Source organism: Bos indicus, chromosome 23 (assembly GCF_029378745.1).
Source record: "Bos indicus isolate NIAB-ARS_2022 breed Sahiwal x Tharparkar chromosome 23, NIAB-ARS_B.indTharparkar_mat_pri_1.0, whole genome shotgun sequence".
Taxonomy (NCBI): domain Eukaryota; kingdom Metazoa; phylum Chordata; class Mammalia; order Artiodactyla; family Bovidae; genus Bos; species Bos indicus.
Genome location: NC_091782.1, coordinates 41,306,751 through 41,327,613, shown reverse-complemented (window position 1 = coordinate 41,327,613; position 20,863 = coordinate 41,306,751). Strand labels below are relative to the sequence as shown.

Here is a 20,863-nt window from a genome sequence, read left to right as displayed (position 1 = left end):
ACATAAAAGTTGTCCACTTTCTTTTCAGAATGCTTAAATCCCATTTATCTTTTTATTCTATTAAAAGAAAATGTAGAAAGCACCCCTAAAGAAATATTCTGTGTCCTGAGCAGAGATGATAGATGCTCTTACAACTCACTCTACTCCTTGCTCTGATTAAGGGGGGCATAGCTTCTTTCAGCCCTGTAATGATTTTGTTCCATCCTCACAGATCCTCCTTGGACCTTAAAACTCTTATTTCTTACAACTCTGAAGTTGCAGGTCAACTTCTTTACCAGCTAGAACCAAAACAGCAAAAGGCTCCTTGCCAAAGACAGTTCCTGAACTCCTCAGGCCAAAGATGAAGACATTTCTGGTTTTCCTGCTGTAGCCTTAGGACACAGTAGATGGAAATCATGCCTGGGAAGAGGCACGTAGTATGTGCTTGATTATATTGGCTGCATGGATGGACTCTGCAGCCTCAGTACTAATCCTGAATGTTCCTGAATGTTCTTTAACTCATCCTGTGGAACAGCATCGTCAAGTTCTTGAGTTTCTTCCTGTCCACAGGCTTCTGTATATTCACTTGTGAATTTTCCCAAATGTGTTTTCCAAAAGAGCTCTATTAACAGAGTAGCTGGGACAGAACTTCTTTGTAACTTAATCTGTTAGTTCAAAATACGAAAAATGTAGACGGTGGGGTCGGGGTGGCTCGCTGCCTGGATAGCACTGTCATGCTATCAGAGGTCAGTGAGCCCCCCGCCCCATCTTTTTATTTTTTCTGCTTTGTTGGGCACAGATGAATGCTCCCTATTCTTTGGTCTCTCCCTGCAGAGTCAACTTTATTTTGTTTTGTAAAAAAATTATTTCTGGCTGTGCTGGGTCTTCGCTGCTGCACTCAGGCTTTCTCTCGTTGCGGCGAGAGGGGTACTCTGCAGTGGTGGTGCGTGGGCTTCTCACTGTGGTGGTCTCTCTTGTTGCGGAGCACAGGCACTGGGGTGTGCAGGCTTCATAGCTGTGGCCCGTGGGCTCAGTAGTTTTAGATCCTGGGCTCTGGAGAGCCTGGAACTTAGTTGCCTCGTGGTACGTGGGATCTTCTCGGACCAGGAGTTTAACCTGTGTCCCCTGCATCGGCAGGCAGATTGTTAACCACTGGACCACCAGGGAAGCCCTCTGCGTTCTTTTAGATGACAGTAACTGTTAATCTGGGATGCTCATCTGAGTGAATATGTTAGCTAAAGAATGTGTCATTCTCTCGGATAAGCAAGACATTTCTTGAAGATGTTTAAGGAGACCAAACACTGGTCCAAATTTAAGGCTAGCAGGGGGAGAAGTCACATGGAGAAGGAATTCTGGCCTCAGCATTAGACAGACCAGGGTATAAATCTTGGTTCCTTGACCTCTTAGCTTGGTGCATGTGTGCTAACTTGCTTCAGTTGTGTCCGACTCTTTGTGACCTTACGGACCATAGCCCGCCAGGCTCCTTTGTCCATTGGATTCTCTAGGCAAGAATACTGAAACGGGTTGCCATCCCCTACTTCAGGGGATCTTCCCAACCCAGGGATTGAACCTGAGCCATAATCTTATATCTCCTGCATTGACAGGCAGGTTCTTTACCACTCGCACCATCTACTACTACTACTACTAAGTCGCTTCAGTCGTGTCCGACTCTGTGTGACCCCATAGACGACAGCCCACCAGGTTCGCCCATCCCTGGGATTCTCCAGGCAAGAGTACTGGAGTGGGTTGCCATTTCCTTCTCCAATGCATGAAAGTAAAAAGTGAAAGGAAGTCGTTCAGTTGTGTCTGACTCTTAGCGACCCCATGGACTGCAGCCCACCAGGCTCCTCCGTCCATGGGATTTTCCAGGCAAGGGTACTGGAGTGGGGTGCCGTTGCCTTCTCCAAGCACCATCTGGGAAGCCTTCTATGAGGCTCAAACTCAGGACCTTCAGATTATAAGAAGCACTGCCCACTGTGCTAAGAAGGTTTAGTGATCTGGAGCAAATGACTGACCTCTCTGAATCTTAGTTTTCTCATCTCCAAAATGAGGATGATATTTCCAATTGGCAGGGTTGTTGTTTGAATTAGGTAGGATAACAGATGGTAGAATACTTAGCACCTATTAAGCTGTATTAATTAGCAGGTGTAACTGTGATATTTAGGGCCATCTTAAGGCTTCTCTGACGCCTTCTCCTATGTCTGAGCTTCTGCCTGGGTAGCTGATATAAAGCTCTGGTTTCCCTTGGCATTACTAGGTAAACTCTTTTTAATAGTAAATGGTACCCAAACACTTGAAAACTATGAGTCTGGATGTTAGCTTATTATTTGCTTCGTGTAGGTTGTTTTATTATTCTTAAATCATCTCCCTTTGAATTTATTGGCGTCTCTTCCAGCATACATGATGCTGATGACTGAATAATTTGAAGGTTATAAGAATGATGCTGTCGGGTGGAGGCAAAAACATCTCTCCAAAAAAAGGTCAACGTTTGCCTATTAAAGTTGAGGGTGGTTTTACGTATAGTTGCAATAAAGTTAAGAAAATATTTCTCAGGTAAATATCTTATATTTATTTATACGGGGTCTTAGGACTACCTCAAGAGAGGCGCACAGTAGCGACCTGAATCTGTGCTACAATGATCAGCCTCAGGATTTTCAATGTGAAAGGGAGAAAAAGGCTGTAACTCTCTCTTATATGAAAAACCCCTATTGAACTAATAAGGAGCTTTAGAAGGCTCTGATAAAAGATCCTGAGAAGGTGATCAAGCTGTTTATTTAACCCATTCATCCAGTGTGTTGAAATCCTTTGGGCTAGGGAGGAAAATTTTTTTTTTTTCCCCTAAAAAAAGTAATTTCCACATTACATGAAACACTTACACCCTGGTGTCTATTTTTAACGCATGACTATGAGAACTGGGAAAGCCATTTAATTTGCCAATGTGTCAGTTTCTTTCTCTATAAAATGAGAGTTGGACTGGCTGCTCAGACCTCTTCTGTTCTCACAGGCTCTGATTTGTAATGCAAATTATAAGGATTGAAGGACTGTTGAACATCTGTCAGACATTCCCAACCCTTTCATTGAAAGTTGACTGGCCTCCAGAATATTGTATACTTTCAATATTCCAAGGAAAGAAGTCATTGTAACTTTTATAAAAGACAAAAAGAGGCAGCAAGAGAATTTTGACTTTGCAGTGTTTTTTTTCCCGTCTCTTATCAACCAGCTAGTCACTGCTGCTTCTTTGATGTTAAATAGATGCTTGTTTCCATTGAATTTTCTGGGTGACTTGTCAGGTTGGTTGTGCTTTACTCTGATGGAACATGTGATGTTAAAAACTTTTCTCCCCCTCTCTGGAAATTCTTAAACTGGCAGCCATACCACAGTTTTTTCTGTAGATTTTGTTACAGATTTGCTTCATAAAGCTTAAAAATGCAAAGTTTAAGAAACATGGTATTAATTTAAGTGATATTTTAAGTTCATACTTTCTATTAAATTTGATTTTCTATTCTGTTCTTTAAATTTCACTTAATTTTCACTAGCTATTTTGGTGAGAACTTTGAGAGAAACATCTGTTACGTTGCTCCTTCTTAGAGTTTACATTTTGTTAGAATATACTCTGCATTTACTGAGTGCTTTGCTTGTAAACTCATTTGATCTTCTTCAACCAATGTAAGTCTTATGAGACGTTTATAAAGTTAACCAACCAATTATAATTATCAACTTTTTTTGTGTGTGTAAATTAGGAAATTTAGGGAGATTAAATATCTTGCTGGCCATGCTGGCATGGAAATCTGTAGTCTGAACTCAATCTCCATGGCTTTTCCACTTCACCAGCTCAGTTGAAATGAGCAAGCTTGATGTAACACACGTTTGAAAGGTTTTCAGAAGACCCCTGAAGAATGAATTTGCAAAGGCAGTCTTTTACTTGCTGTGACACTTTGGACTAAAGAATTTTCTCTCTCTTAAAATATGCTATGTTGGTCACTCCTCATCCTTTCCTGAAGCTGGCCCTGTAAAATAGATGCGTTTTTCAATTTAAGAGTTTCAGAGTGTTCACCTTAGGAGGATTCCATAGGCCAGAGTCCATTCGTTCATTCAATAATTCAACGAGGGTCTGCTCTTCCAGGGCCTGAGGAAGCAGCAGTGATTTGCAGAGTCAGAAATTCCATGACACTGTCATTCTAGGAGCCTGCAGTGGGGAGACAGACAGTAAAACAAATAAGTAAAAACATCGTGTGTCATTGCGTGGGGGTATGTGCTATGGAGAAAAAAAAGGAATTGTCGTTGTTAGAAGAGGATGATTGAGAAGATGATGTTTAAGTGTGGACGGGAAGGAGGCAGGCGAGGGTGGAGCCTCTGGATAAATGGGAGACGAAGCCTCCTGGTGGGGAAGCAGCAAGTGCAGAAGCCCTAAGGTGAACACGCTCCTGCATGGTCAACGAAACCTTGCAAGTGGAGAAAAAGAACCAATACAATGATTATTTTAGGAACTTCACCATGTAGTAAACAGGTACATGAATGGCCCTTTGTGTGATTATAAGATTTTATCAGGCTTTTAGTGTTAAATAAGGAAAATGACATGCTTCCCAGGTGGCTCAATGGTTAAGAATCCACCTGCCAATGCAGGAGATGTGGGTTCCATCCATTGGTCGGGAAGATCCCTTGGAGAAGGAAATGGCAGCCCACTCCAGTATTCTTTCCTGGAAAACTCCATGGAGAGAAGAGCCTGGTGGGCTGCAGTCCGTGCGGTCTTGAAGAGTTGGACACGGCTTAGCAACTAAACAACAATGAAAATGACAGCCACCCCTCACCTCTTTACATAAAGGGTGGCATCATTGCTGAGTTTCTCGATTCTTATAGCAATTTCAGCTTTCACAAAACCTTTTGGGAGTATATTATTTTTCTGAATAGGATGTATGTATATTCCTAAAGCATAAAGTCCCAGAGATACATAAGGGTGTGTAAGCTAAAATGATCCCTTCTGTATCACAGATACCCAGTTCTTCTCCTGGGAGGCGGGACCCTCACGTTTTTCTGGGCCTAGAGACAATCTAGGCCCATAGTTGCAAGCATAGCCGAGGTTGGGGGCACCAGCTCTGGAGCCAGACTGCATCGATTTTAGCCCTGGTATTGGTCCTCACTGGCCAGTGTGACTTGGGCCCGTAGCTAAGTGTCCAGCTGCCTCCACTCCCTCATCTGTAGAGTGGAGAGAATAGTCATAGGGTTGTTGTGAGAATTAAATGAGATTCTGTGTTTACATAACAAATATAGAAAATATTATGTACCTATAAAGAATTAAGCACAGTTTCTAGCAAAGAGTAAATACTCAATAAATGTTAGCTATCATCAGATAATCTTATAGCAATCCTGTCCTATTATGCAGATGAGGAAAATATGAATCTTAGAAAGGTCAAGAAGTTTCCTGGGAAGCCTGGCCAGTAGGTGAAGGCACAGTGATACTCAGTCAGAATTCTAATACTATGGTCCAGGGTTTCCCAGATGAGAGTCATTGAGATGGCTCTCTTACGGGTCTTCTTTTCCACCAAATAATGTGTTAAATGCCAGACAAACGTCAGTGTAGAAAGACTTGTAGGTGTTGGCTGAGAGCCTAATCAAATCCATTTCTTTAATTTTTAAAAATAGTTTGCACCGAGGATATTTCACAAATGCATAATGTTTTGTTTTTTTATGTTGAGCGACTTCTTCCAACCAGTGTTTCCTGAGTGTGTATTATGTTCTGTGCAGTGTATTAGGCCCAGTGAGTGAAAAAACTAGACGAAGGCTCTGCCTTGTAATGGTTACAACTGAATGGGCAACAGACAGGGGGCTCTGTAAAATACAGGCTCATTTGCTCTCAAGGGGATTTGTCCAGTTTGGGGAAAGGTTGATTTCCTTAAGCCAACAGGTGTTTCCAAAACTTTTTTTTTTTTTTTGAGAATTCATCAGGTTTGCTGTTTATGGATGTACGTCAAATACTTCTTACTTGTTTTTTATTTGTCATGCCTAGGACGTAATAAATATTCAGTAAGGCTGCTTGCTTTGAAGGTTCAGTGAGCTGCAGGAGGTATTGTATTGTTTGCCAATGGAGAAATCATTAACAATGTAGCACATAAAGGAAATGATGACTTTATAATGTACAAAGGAAAGACAAGAGGTATGGATTTGAACAGAATGTGTTAAAGGTGGGACATGGGAGTGCTGGCTGCCTTGAAACAATGGTCAATTCTAAACGCTGTCAGCTATTATTTCTTGGATGGAAGAAGTGAAAGAAGCTTCAAGCATGAATTCTAGTTTGCCTGATTTATATGGTCCACTCAGTCCTACATGCCCAGGAGGAATAAAACACATAGAGGAAGGTTTGAAAATAATAAACTCTTAAATCAGCCTTTTTTTTTTTTTCCTTTTGCCCTCCTCCCTTCTCCCCTTTGTGGGGTAATGTTTGTTTTGCAAATTTGCTAATAAATTGTGGTAGGAGCTCAATAAAGAAAGGAATGAAATATAGAATGATTTGAAATATTTGCTTAATATTTATTGCTTTCAGTGAAAAATGATTGCATCTGTTTCCTCTTGATGACTGGCCCTTCTTTTAGACTTTATTGTACTTTGCTTCCTTATATATTTGCCTCACTCCTCAGATTCTGTCCCTCTCTTGCAACTGACTTACCTGCTCTTGGTCTTGGATGGGACCACAACTCTCAAGGAAATCTTAGCATTTCCGCCCTTGCTTCAGGTCAGGATGAGGTTCACCTGCAAACTGCCTACCTTTCAGTTCCAGCTAATGCCTCTGGGTGCAGAGTGGGCCACAGCCCATGTGAAAAGACCATAGTCTAGGATCAGAGCTGTTACTTTTTTAAAAATTAATGAATTAACAAATGTTTGGCTGTTCTGGTCTTTGTTGCTGTGCGTGGGCTTCCTTTAGTTGTGGTGAGAGAGGGTTAGAGAGTTGTTACATTTTTTTGAGTCTATTTGTTTTTAAGGATAATTACAATATTGTGTTGGTTTCTGCCACACATCAACATGGCTGAGCCATAGGTATCCGAATGTCCCCCCCTTCTTGAGCCTCCCTCCCCCCGCCCACCCCATCCCAACCCCTCTAGGTTGTCACAGAGCCTGGCTTGGGTTCCCTGATTCATGACAGCTGTTACTCTTGAGTGATTATCCTGAAATAAGAAATTTTTCTTTCCTTTAGCCAGCTAGCCTAGACCTTCCCTTTCCAAACTGTCCAGAACTCATCTGTGTATCTAGTCCCTGCTTTCTTTTCAACCTTTAGTGGTTAGCTGTTCAGTGGACAGCCCCAGTTCTGCTAGGGCCTCCTTGTGTGCGCCTGCTGCTGCTACTGCTGCTAAGTCGCTTCAGTCGTGTCCGACTCTGTGCGACCCCATAGACGGCAGCCCACCAGGCTCCCCCGTCCCTGGGATTCTCCAGGCAATAACACTGGAGTGGGTTGCCATTTCCTTCTCCAATGCATGAAAGTGAAAAGTGAAAGTGAAGTCGCTCAGTCATGTCCGACTCCTAGCGACCCCATGGACTGCAGCCCACCAGGCTCCTCCATCCATGGGATTTTCCAGGCAAGAGTACTGGAGTGGGGTGCCATTGCCTTCTCCATTGTGTGCGCCAGGACCTAGCAAATAGCACTGACCTCCGGAACCCTGGGGCCCCACAGATTTCCATGTGGCTCTTCTTAAACAGGTGTGTTCCTTGGGATTGGCAGGGTGGGGTGTCCCTAAACAGAGGTAGGAAAAAGGTGGCTTTTAGCAGTCACTCATCACTGTTTCCATAAAGACACAGGCAGTCTCTCGGCCTCTTGCTGAAAGTTGAGATGCCTTGGCATTGGGTTTGCAGCTCCTTTCTCCCTCCCACTACTCAGGGAGAAACAGGAAGCAGGACAAAAGGAATTCCTCTTGTGTTGCCCTGCAGGAAGTGGAGACATCAGTTTATCTTTCAAGGTAGCTTGTGTCATGTCATCCCTCCAAGGGGATGTGTGCGTGGGCACTCAGTCGTGTCTGACTCTGTGTGAGCCCACAGGCTGTAGCCTGCCAGGCTCCTTGTCCATGGGATTTCCCAGCCAAGAACACTGGAGCAGGTTACCATTTCCTTCTCCAGGGGATCTCCCCAAACCAGGGGTTGAACCCGTAAACTGTTGCGTCTCCTGCATTGGCGGGGGGGTTCTACATGGTGGACCTCTGCCATTTATCCTGACTTGTTAAGATTCATTATGAGAAGCATTGCGTCTGCATGAAACTCCTGTCCCTTCCCGAGATCTCAGGAAGCCCCGTCCTCTCTCAGAGTCAGAGATCTCCACGGCTCCACCTTGTTGAAGAATCTGTCCACAGCCAACCCCAGTGCCTCTCCATGCAGCCTCCTCTTGCCCCAACACGCTAAACCCACAACTGGCTAATTCTTCAGTATCCCGCCTGCCAAGTCTACTTGGAAGGTTTCTTTGACTGCTTTGTTTTATTATTATTATTATTTTTGCATAATGCTCTACAACTGTTAACCCTTCCCATCACTGATTAAGGCAGGAGAGTGTGTCCGTGACAATAGGGACTCTATCTGACTCTTGGATTAGATGAAATAATATACATAAACTTCTAGCCCAGTACTTGGGACACATAAACATTAGCTTCGTTGAGCCTTTCTGTGTTCTCTTTCTGGCAGCAAGCGGTTACGCAGGCAGGCTCTTCAGCTTTTGTTTGGTGAGCCCTGTTACAGGCTGATGTTGGTCCGTCCCCCCAGGTTTGGGTTCAGAGTCGTCCTCTACCTGTGACTGTGGGTAACAGGCAATTTGTTCAGCCTCTCTGCCTCAGTTTCCTTATTGGTAGAGGTAGCACTAAGAAGGTTCCTATTGGTAACGTAGTTGTGAAGATTAAACTAGTGAATATACTAACTAATTACTAATATACTAAGGTTAATATACTAAGGTGCAGATAAGACCTTGCGCACAGTGCTCAGTGAGTGGGAGAGATGATTTGTTCTATCAGAAACAGAAGTGAGTCTTCAGCAGTCACGGTCACACAAAGCAGTGATTCTCGTTGCTAGGTAGCATAAAGTAAGGTGCGTTCCCTCTCTCTCTTTGGGAAAACACAGGCTAGATTGGAGTTGATTGTATGGAATGGGGTTCCAAAACTGAAGTCAAAAGTCCTATTGGACCAGCCTTGCTGGGAAGGGGAGTTTGTGATTCACCTAAGCAAGATAGGCACATTTCTCAAATCCCATTGTAAGAATCCCCTGGGGCACCTGTGTGACTGGTAGATTCTAGGGCTGTGCCCCAGACAGACCTAGTGAATCAGAATCTTCAGGGAGGGCCTTGGAATCTGATGTCTAACAACCCAGACAAATAGTACCACCTGGAAACACCAAACATTCAATTCCCTGGGAGCCTTGAAAGAACACTGATGCCTGGGTCTCATGCACTGGGCATTCCGATTTGATTGCTTTGGGGTCTTGGTGGACTGTGTGCAGGCATTGAGAACTTTCTTTTTTTTTTTAAAGCTGATTACAGAAATCAAATGTGTGCCAGAGTTGAAAACCACTAAAATAGAGAGTGAAAATTCAGACTTAAGTCAGTATTTCTCGGAATCAACTGGGGAGGGGGGAGTGGTATTTAAAATATAGATTTCTAAGCTCCAGCCTGCTGTATCTGACTTTCTGGTAGCAGGGGATGGGCTGGGCTGAGGGTGGATTAGAGAGAGTGAGACCCTAGGAACAGACGTTCCAGATGATTCTTCTGCATGCTGGATTTTGAGAACTACCCACCACGTGGTGTTTTCCCTTAGTAGGCATGAGTGGAAACAGCTGAATGACTGAAATGGAATCATTATTTCCTCTTCTGCTAAACCAGTCTGTTAGAAAAATATACTTCTTCATGTCCTGTTCGTAAATTCATTATTTGCTCTCTCTTGATTGGTACTGAGTTTCCAGAGAGTTGTCTCCTTTTTAATATGCTTTGATTTGACCTGGCAGAACTTTGTGGAGTTATTCTTGGGTTTTTGCAGGTCCACATGTACAGAAATGGGCAGACGATAAGACTGGGGGAAAGTGCTGTAGGATGCATTCAATCCAGCTGAGCAGGTTGTGGTTCAGCGTGGGTTTCTGTGTCCCCAGGGCTGTTAAACCCAAGGTCTGAGAAAGCTGGAGCTGACAAGGAGAAAGTAGAAGCTCACAAGATGAGAAGTTTTGCGGAGCTGTTCTGAAGACTACTGCTCTCAGATGGCGACCTTGCCCTCAGGGCTGGAGTCTTGTGTGCTTTTTGCTCAGCTCTACATTCCCTCCGCTGACGTGTGTCACATTCAACGGGGGCTCCATAAATAGTTTAGAAATGAGAATCTTTTCTACTGTGGCAACAGTGTAAGAGCAGTGTTTCATCTTCTCCATTAAGACATAGGGAGGGACTTCCCTGGCGGTCAGGTGGTTAAGAGTCCACCTTCTAATGCAGGGGATGTGAGTTCGATCCCTGATTGGGGGACTAAGATCCCACACGCCTCAGAGCAACTTAAGAGCCCGCACACTGCAATGAAGAGTGCAGCCAAAAAAAAAAGAAAAAACTAAGGGAAACAACAATTTCTTTAGAGAGCCCATCTAGGAAATTTATATGCACTAGGTCAGTGCAGAGATTTACCAGGTCCCCTTGGAGTGAATGAGTCCTCAGTCTGCAAAACCAGGTCATAAACTAACTGAAGGTGTTTTATTTGCACATGAAGAATCTGTTCCTCCCACTGGAGGTGGGAGGAGATTAAGTGTGGAAGCATAGGTAGGAAGAATCTCTGCACGTTGGCAATCCCATATGAGCCTCATCCAGAGGAAAGGATACCACAACCGCTGAGAGCTCATAGTAGTGGGTTTCTGTCTCTGCTCTGGAGATGGCTACATCAGGAAACCAAAGCCTGCTGGCATTAACAGTTAAGTGGTCAACCTCTCTCATGATCTACTTGATATTCAGCTCATCAATAAACTTGACACTTTGGTTTCTCTTGTAGCTTGCTCAGACCCTTGCTGTTCAAAGTGTGGTCCATGGACCAGCTGCATGGGCATCACCTGGGAGCTTGTTAGAAATGCAGACTCTCATGCCCCACCCTGCCCAGCCCTGTGCGTTGGGTTTGCCTGACAGTGTGGCATTCTCTTTCTCTGTATCATTCTCACGGATATTTAGTTAGTATGAGTCATTATCCATGGATTTGATTAACCTCAAGATACCAGCGAGTAGTTTGCTGAGCCCGTCAGGCTGAGGGCTGACCCTGGGCAGAGATGAATTCACCAAGGGAATGTCACTGAATGGGTGGCCAGTTGGCTTTCTTCAGGTGACTCCCTTTGTGTTATGGGCTGCCTTTGAATTTCAGCACTGACACCTGTTACCCGTTGCCTTAGATAACTGTATGGTGTGTATACTACAATGAGCTTGCCTCCTTTCCCGCTCATAAGCATATTTCTCCCATCCACTTGGACTGCAGCAGTTTCTGAGATTCTTTGCAGGAGTGAAGAAGGGAGCCTTACCTGTAGGGCACATTTGTCAGTAGATTATCATCATCATTTTAAAATGAATCAAAGTTCATACTTTATTCTGACTTCCTTAGTTTCTATCCTATGCCCTCTTTGTCTGCTCCAAGGTCTCATGGACGATCAGATCAGATCAGTTGCTCAGTCGTGTCCGACTCTTTGCGACCCCATGAATCGCAGCACGCCAGGCCTCCCTGTCCATCACCAACTCCCGGAGTTCACTCAAACTCACATCCATCAAGTCAGTGATGCCATCCAGCCATCTCATCCTTTGTCGTCCCCTTCTCCTCCTGCCCCCAATCCCTCCCAGCATCAGAGTCTTTTCCAATGAGTCAACTCTTCGCATGAGCTGGCCAAAGTACTGGAGTTTCAGCTTTAGCATCATTCCTTCCAAAGAAATCCCAGGACGGATCTCCTTCAGAATGGACTGGTTGGATCTCCTTGCAGTCCAAGGAACTCTCAAGAGTCTTCTCCAACACCACAGTTCAAAAGCATCAATTCTTTGGCACTCAGCCTTCTTCACAGTCCAACTCTCACATCCATACATGACCACAGGAAAAACCATAGCCTTGACTAGATGGACCTTTGTTGGCAAGTAATGTCTCTGCTTTTCAATATGCTATCTAGGTTGGTCATAACCTTCCTTCCAAGGAGTAAGTGTCTTTTAATTTCATGGCTGCAGTCACCATCTGTAGTGATTTTGGAGCCCAGAAAAATAAAGTCTGATACTGTTTCCACTGTTTCCCCATCTATTTCCCATGAAGTGATGGGACCGGATGCCATGATCTTCGTTTTCTGAATGTTGAGCTTTAAGCCAACTTTTTCACTCTCCACTTTCACTTTCATCAAGAGGCCTTTTAGTTCCTCTTCACTTTCTGGCATAAGGGTGGTGTCATCTGCATATCTGAGGTTATTGATATTTCTCCCGGCAATCTTGATTCCAGTTTGTGTTTCTTCCAGTCCAGCATTTCTCATGATGTACTCTGCATATAAGTTAAATAAACAGGGTGACAATATACAGCCTTGACAAACTCCTTTTCCTATTTGAAACCAGTCTGTTGTTCCATGTCCAGTTCTAACTGTTGCTTCCTGACCTGCATACAAATTTCTCAAGAGGCAGATCAGGTGGTCTGGTATTCCCATCTCTTTCAGAATTTTCCACAGTTTATTGTGATCCACTCAGTCAAAGGCTTTGGCATAGTCAATAAAGCAGAAATAGATGTTTTTCTGGAACTCTCTTGCTTTTTCCATGATCCAGCGGATGTTGGCAATTTGATCTCTGGTTCCTCTGCCTTTTCTAAAACCAGCTTGAACATTAGGAAGTTCACGGTTCACATATTGCTGAAGCCTGGCTTGGAGAATTTTGAGCATTACTTAATAGCGTGTGAGATGAGCACAATTGTGCGGTAGTTTGAGCATTCTTTGGCATTGCCTTTCTCTGGGATTGGAATGAAAACTGACCTTTTCCAGTCCTGTGGCCACTGCTGAGTTTTCCAAATTTGCTGGCATATTGAGTGGAGCACTTTCACAGCATCATTTTTCAGGATTTGGAATACCTCAACTGGAATTCCATCACCTCCACTAGCTTTGTTCGTAGTGATGCTTTCTAAGGCTCACTTGACTTCACATTCCAGAATGTCTGGCTCTAGGTCAGTGATCCCACATACAATTTAGTCGTCATCTCTTCTCAGGCTCCTCTTGGCTATGTTTCTGAGACTTTCCTTGTTTTTGAGGAGTATTGCCAGACATAGGCTAAACATATCTGGTCATACACACTTAATCCTTCAACTGGGATTTAGGATTTCTCTGATGCTCTTCTTAGCGATTAGGCTGGGGTTATCTGTCTAGTCAAGGCTATGGTTTTTCCAGTGGTCATGTATGGATGTGAGAGTTAGACTGTGAAGAAAGCTGAGCGCCAAAGAATTGATGCTTTTGAACTGTGGTGTTGGAGAAGACTCTTGAGAGTTCCTTGGATTGCAAGGAGATCCAACCAGTCCATGCTGAAGGAGATCTGTCCTGGGATTTCTTTGGAAGGAATGATGCTAAAGCTGAAACTCCAGTACTTTGGCTACCTCATGCGAAGAGTTGACTCATTGGAAAAGACTGATGCTGGGAGGGATTGGGGCCAGGAGGAGAAGGGGACGACAGAGGATGAGATAGCTGGATGGCATCACTGACTCGATGGACGTGAGTCTGAGTGAATTCCAGGAGTTGGTGATGGACAGGGAGGCCTGGCGTGCTGCGATTCACGGGGTCGCAAAGAGTCGGACACAACTGAGCTACTGAACTGAACTGAACTGAACTGATGGGTTTTCAGGAGGATGACCACAGAAATAAAGTGTCCTTGTGTCAAGGGTATATACTGTCAATACGACTTGCCACCACTGTTGATGTTGGCTTTGATCACCTGACTGAGTTGGTGTTTGTCAGGATTATTCACTTCATTTTGGCCAGCGCACCGTAAGGCATGTTGAATCGAAGTTCTCTCACCAGGGATTGGACCTGTGCCCCCTGCACTGGAAGCTTAGAGTCAACCTCTGGATCACCAGGGAAGTCCCAACAGTGATTTCTTGACATCCTACATGTCTAACGTCCTACTAATCCTCCAGTCCTGCCAATTCTGTGTCTTACATAATGTAAGAAATGCTTACTTTTCTCCAGGCCCCTTGCTATCACCAGCATCATTTCTCACCTGGACTACTGAAACATATTCTTACCGAGAGGCACCTGCATTAAATTTTGCTTCTGTTCAGTCTATTTCTATGCCGCAGCCAGGGTGATACCAAAAATAAATAAATAAATAAATAAATTTCTGCTAATGTCAAGTTGCTTTAAAAAGCTTCCCATGGTCTTTTAGTTAAACTTTTAAACTTACAGATTTCTTCTCCATTGTCTGGTCTACCTCTTCAACCTAATCTCAGAGCAATCTTCTTCACCTTCTTTATAATCCAGCCGTATTGAATTCTGTAAGTCCTTCAAATACACCATGCTTTCCCTTCACCATGAAGGAACCTGTGGTAGATGATAGATTAAAAATAATTTTAAATTTAAACCATTTTTAGATTCTCTTCATATGCGCTCAGTAGCTTCAGCCTTGTCTGACTTTTTATGACCCCATGGAGCATAGCCTGTCAGGCTCCTCTGTCCATGGGATTTTTCAGGCAAGAATACTGGAGTGGGTTGCCATGTCCTCCTGCAGGGGAATCTTTCCTACCCAGGGATCGAACTCACATCTCCTGCATTGAAGGTGGATTCTTTACCTGCTGAGCAATCAGGGAAGCTCTACTTTTTGGGCTTCCTAGATGATGCGGTGGTAAAGAATCCACCTGCCAATGCAGGAGATGCAAGAGATGTGGGTTCAATCCCTGGGTTAGGAAGATCTCCTGGAGAAGGAAATGGCAACCCACTCCAGTATTTTTGCCTGGAAATTCCCATGGACAGAGGAGCCTGGTGGACTACAGTCCATGAGGTCACAAAGAGTTGGATATGACCGAGCAACTGAGCACACAGACCGTACTCGGCGTATACTAGAGAAGCTCAGTAAAGAAACTTGAGTTGACAGGAATTCCTGGTGGTCCAGTGTTTAGGACAGGACAGAGGTCTAGGGTTTGCTCCCTGGTTGGGGAACTAAGATCCGCAAGCTGCTTGGTGGGCCAAAAAAAGAAAAGAAACTTGGGTTGGATTGAGTTGTTTTGTCAAGTAAAGAATTTAAGAAAAGTATCTTTCTGTGTCTGTAATTCTGGTTTTTTATATAACCCTCCTATCTCCATATCCATGGCCATACCACTACTGCCATCATGACTGCTGCTCCAGTGCATTCTCCTGGAAGTTATCATTTAGTCTGTGCTGTCCACAGGCTCTGTGTATGATTTTCTGATTTTCACAGAAACTGTGCATGACAGTTATCTGAGACCAAGCCTCAGAGAGGTTAGGAAACTTCCTCTAGATGAGATACCTAATATTCAGTGGAGCTAAGATTTGGATTCAGCATTGACAGATTCAAAAGTCTATGTTTTTTTTTTATGGTATGTTGATTTACTTTATGATAATGTGGTTTAACCTAGGTGTTTCTGATTTCAAATAACTGAAATAAATTTGGGCTAGCTTTAACAGGAAAGAATTATTATAAGGACAAGGCATGTCTTAAGAAACAAAGATAGGAATGCAGCCGGCTTCTGGAAGCAACTGGAACTGAGAACTGGAGAATCACCATTTTCTTTCCCTGGCTCTTTTCTTACCTCCTCTCTTGCACCCTGCTTTATTGCTTCCTCTCTAGTTTGTTCTGTTGTTTGTATACATGATGGAATATGGCTACCATACAGTTTCAGCCAAACAGAGAGATGTTTGTCCCTAAATCCAAATTCCACATTCCTGATAGAGAAAATCTGGTTGGCTCTGCTTCAGACATCCATCCATCTGGGCCCAATCAGCTTTTAGCTAAAGGAGGCAGAATTACATCAACCACACCTGGCTGCCATGGGGTTTGGAGACACCATCCTTTGCTGGTAGGAATGTCTGACTCTGGTCTTTTTCTCACTCACATTGTTTGACTACAACTGATTCTGGGTACTCTAATTGTTACATGGGAAAGTCTAAAGGTTCCCCTTCAGCTTCGACCCATGATTATAGCTCTTTGAAGAGAAATTAGGACTAGAGTAGGCTTGGCCAGTATGTTGTCATATCAGTGATCATCATGTTTTGAGGTACATCATCATTGTCCCCTAATCTTGTTCTTTCCAGCTCAATTGGCTCTACACAGACAGACGCACATGCGCACAGACACACACACGCACACACACTCTTACATTGGAGTATGTTTACAGTTTCTGCTCAGAAGAAACGACATGCCTCCTTGGAACTCAACTTCTGCCTTAAGCTGCAATGGCAACAATTCCACTGACTCTTTGCCAGTGTAAAACGAGTAAAACTATCTTCCAACCTATTGTCTTTACTGTCTCTTTATGATAATGCTGAGTGTCCTTTCCCCTGTAGTCACTAATTATCAGGAAGTGAGTTCCACTTCTCTCACTGAGCACAGTGTAAATTCACCTGGGATTCTTAGGGCACCAGTGGTCACCGACTCTTTTCTCACTTGGAGCAGCTCCCGAGGAAAGAGGTCAAATCTCAGCACCCAGTTATGCATGTGTATACCTTCTATATATTCTTCTGTAGCTGTAAAGAACAACTCAGGGGGAAACATTGATTGTTACATTTTTTTGGTAGGTGGCCCAAACTTAATGAATATTAAGTGTTCCAAAAATTTCTTTGCAGATCAGTGGTTTAGAATTTGGAACTCACTTTACTATGGAAACAATAATACACTTGCTAGTTTCGCTCTCTAGCCAAAATATAAATGATCATTTGGTCTACAACACAGCTGAAATGGTTTCCTTGCCCTTCAAGTGAGAGTCTGGACTCTTCTGTGTCTAAAGCTCTGAAATCACTAGCTTCCTGAATACCAATTCCCCTGCATTTCTCTAGTTTGATTCTCTGTGGACCTCCCTTTTTTTTCTCAGTCTAAAGAAGAAGGGAGAAACTGAGGAGGGGTACAGGTGAATGATAGGTGTGGGCTCTAGGTATTGAAGGATGCCAGGGGTACTAGATGGCACAAAAGGAAGGGGAGGGTGGAAATGAGTGACTTTGATGTCCTTTGTGACTCTCATAAGAAAGATCGGAAAGTAGGGGGTGGGGTGGTGGAGGAGTAGAAGGAGAAGGATAACTGCACCATTTGATAAATAGGTGTTGTCATTAGTCAATGCCTGTGTGTAAAATATTTATTAGCTATTTCTTGCCATATGCAGTTGTTCTTTGCCTTCAATTAGCCTGCAGTAAATTAAGAATGAATTTTACAGTATCCCCCACTGGTTTAGCTGAATTCCTGAACCCTCCTCCAGCCAGGTAGTGAAAGGTATGCACTGGCCTCTAATGGCACGGCCATGTTAGGTCAGCACTGTGTCTTCATGGTGCTCCTGCATAGGTGGCTTTAACAGATGATTTCATTCTCTTTTTTGGCTTGGACCTAGACAGCTTTACATTCTCAGCAAAACAGATGGACAACAAGGGTGAAACAGGATCTCGTACTAAAATAGTCTTTTGAGTCATCCTCTTTTGACTGTTCACTCTTCCAGGAAACTTGCCCCTTCCTTCTTGCAGAAGGCTACTGCTGAGAAGTAATGCACTCCGTTTCTGAACTTTCTTTTCAGTGTAACGTTTTCTATTTTTTTTCTTGGTCGAGATGGAGCTTTTGCTAAGCTAGAAGTATTGTCTAATTTGTTTTGGCATAACACCTGGATTTTTGCCCGAGGTAAAGATTTAAAAATAGAATTAAACATTTTATGTCAACCTTCCATTTTTGTCCTCTTTCCAAAAAAGATTCCAATTTGAGAACAAGGGGAGCTTGATTTCACATACAAGTTTATTTTGGGAAGCAAGGGTTAGATCACTTGACGAGGTTATTAGGTTCTAGTTCTTGTTGTGACAGTAACTGCCTCTTGGACCCCAGGAGAGTCTGCTCATTTTTCAGTGCTCAGTTTTTTTCATCTGTAAAAGGGGAATGATACTATTTCACCTGAAAGGTGGTTGTGTGTATTCAATGAGAGGATATTTGTGAAGGCACTCAGATGAAGTCACATTGCTGTAGTAACCTAGGTTTTGATTAGTTCTTAGAGGTTAGAACTATCTTCCTCTATAATGAAATAGTTTATAATATATTGTAGCAAGGATTCATTTGTTTAAAGATTTATTTGTTCTTAAACTAGGATATTGTGCTCAATGCCTTTCATTCAGTCCTTGCAGAAAAGAGGAAGTAATGTACACGCCATTGTCATTTCATCTTTTGTTTGGTTTTCTGTTCATTCATTCATTCATTTATCCTGAGGTATAATTGACATATCACATTATATTGGTTCCAGGCATACAACATAATAATTAAATTTTTTTTTTTATTGTTGACCATTTGATCTTTCTTGAATGCAGTGTGAAATCAAGGATAGCATGATTCAGGGCATGATGTGGCTCACATTGACTCTGCTTCTTTGGGGCATTTATTGCTACCATGTTTTCTTATAATAAGCAGGCATAAGCTGATGTCAGAGGAACATCTGGAGCCATCTAAATTGTTAAACTGAAACAGTCAGCATGAACAGGCAGGCGGCCACCCAAGTCTACCATGTTCTTTTGAGGATGATGGTATCTGATTTCTGTTTCCTCATTTCCATTTTGGTAGCTAGAGGTAAGTACTGCAGATGCTATATTGTCCAAGATCCTCTAGGAGTATGTATAAAAACTGCAGGTTAAAGAGTTTGGAAGTTTTTTTTAGAACTTAAGTAACAATGTCATTATACTGGTCACTCTGAAAAGTTTTGCCTCTGTTGATCAAAGAGCATACAGTTTTTTAGATTGATGATTCTCCAAACCGAGGAGTGTGTGTGTGCATTAGGTCATGGAAAGGAAACCAATTCTTGACCAGGGCCCCCTAATCCCAATAGAATGGTCTAGGAGCCTTGCACCCACGCTTGCACCATTTGTCTTGTTTCATTCTCATCCTGACAAGGAAAGGTGAGTGAGTCTCCCCTGCTTACCCCATTTCTCAGTTTGCTGTGTTAACGTCTCACATGATGGGACGGTTTCTTTATTCACTAATGCCTATCAGAGCAGTTATATACACCCTTTTATTGACATATAAACACTACTATGTCTAAAACAGGAAACTAATGAGAACTACTGTATAGCACAGGGAACGCTACTCAATGATCTGTGATCTGTGATGACCTGAATGAGAAGGAAATCTAAGAAAGAGTGGATATATGTTTATATACTAGGGGATGTAGCTCAGTGCTAGAGCGCATGCTTTGCATGCATGAGGTCCCAGCTTCGATCCTTGGCATCTCCACATGGTTCCGTTTTGGCTTCCCTGGTGCCTCAGAGAGTAAAAAATCTGCCTGCAGTGCAAGAGACCTGGGTTTGATCCCTGGGTTGGAAAGATCCCCTGGAGAAGAGAATGGCTACCCACTCCAGTATTCTTGCCTGGAGAAGCCCATGGACAGAGGAGACTGGTGGGCTACAGTTCATGGAGTCGCAAAGAGTTGGGTACAACTGAAGTGACTTAGCACACACACATGTAACTGATTCACTTTGCTGTACAATTGAAACTCACACAGCATCGTAAAGCAACTGTACTCTAAATACTTTTATTTTTAGATAAAATTTGAAAGTTTTAACATATCACTAAAAAGCCTTTTTGAGTTTAAGAAAGCCCTGGACATTAACAACAATTAGGAGTAAAATTAGGGTTGACTTTCTGTGATTATCTTTTGCTTTTATAATAGCTTGAACAAGTTTTGTAAGTGAGTCATTTTCGGTTTATTAATCAAATGCCTCTGCTGGAGCAATTTTCTGCCATCAACAAAGCTTATCTGTTGTCCATCTTTCTACACGTACTCACGCAATTTCTTTTCCCCAACCTCCTCCCTGTTGGATTCTCACACTTCTATCCACTCGGTTCCTCCTCTGCTACAGGGCGGGGCTCACACAGCTGCCTTCCTGGATCCGGCTGGCACTGCTCTCACCTGCATAGATGTCTGTCTTTTCTTACACCACCTGAAGGCTTATTTACCTTTGTAGTCCCAGCACTTAATAAATAACCTGGTCAATAATAGCAGCTTAATAAATATTTACTGAATAAAAGAATGAGTGTTATAATAGAGCAATATCCTCGTACTAAGGGAGGAAGACCAGAGGAGGCCATCTATCAAGATGCGGGAGAAGGTAGATAGAGGGAGGGGGTCCCAGAAAAGGGACACCTTGGGTGACATTTTGGTAAATGAGGAGTTCTTCATCAGGTGAAAGAGGCGGGGAAGAATTGCCTGGGCTTGAGAAATTCCGTGTGCCTGAAAATAGCTTAGCATGGCTGGAATTTAGATGCAAAGTGAAGTGGGCAGAAGATGAGTCTAAAAGGGTAGATAGGTTGCATGTTACTTTGAACTTTGTGCCAATTTCAATTGTTTAGGTTATTAACCAGAATTACCTCTGTGATCCGCTGGGTCAATCGGTTAATACCAGCTGGGATTAGATCTCATGAGGTCATTTGATTAGATGACTTATTATTTAATTAATTTTTGCACAACAATTCTCTGAAGGTAAATGGATGGGCATATCTGTCCGTGTTTAAGACAAAAGTTTGCTGAAATCACAAACTGAAATCTTAGAAGTTTTAGGGGACTCTTCTCAACTTAGAGGTAAAAATATTGGAGTCTTTAACTCTAAATGGACTATGTCATGAGAGAACTTTGTAGCTGAATTTATATTTTAATGAGTCTTTCCTGTATATCCATTACCAATCATTTAAAAATGCAGGTACATAAGATTATTTTCTGAAATAAGATTATTTTCTATA

The 20,863-nt window shown here is 43.0% G+C and overlaps 1 protein-coding gene, 1 long non-coding RNA gene and 1 other non-coding gene across 3 annotated transcripts in view; 2 read left to right on the top strand and 1 right to left on the bottom strand.

The window, feature by feature from the left end:
• The window catches only part of RNF144B (ring finger protein 144B), a 159,530-nt gene that overhangs the window by 40,838 nt on the left and 97,829 nt on the right, over positions 1-20,863 (top strand). The gene's annotated exons all lie outside the window — the stretch shown is intronic.
• LOC139179067 (uncharacterized) lies at positions 3,798-16,689 on the bottom strand. Its single transcript, XR_011563471.1, has 3 exons — positions 16,519-16,689; positions 14,345-14,481; positions 3,798-4,165 (listed from the first exon to the last, which is right to left on the bottom strand). It is a non-coding gene; the product is annotated as an uncharacterized lncRNA (long non-coding RNA).
• Positions 19,289-19,360, top strand: TRNAA-UGC (transfer RNA alanine (anticodon UGC)). The gene has a single exon. It is a non-coding gene; the product is annotated as a tRNA-Ala (tRNA).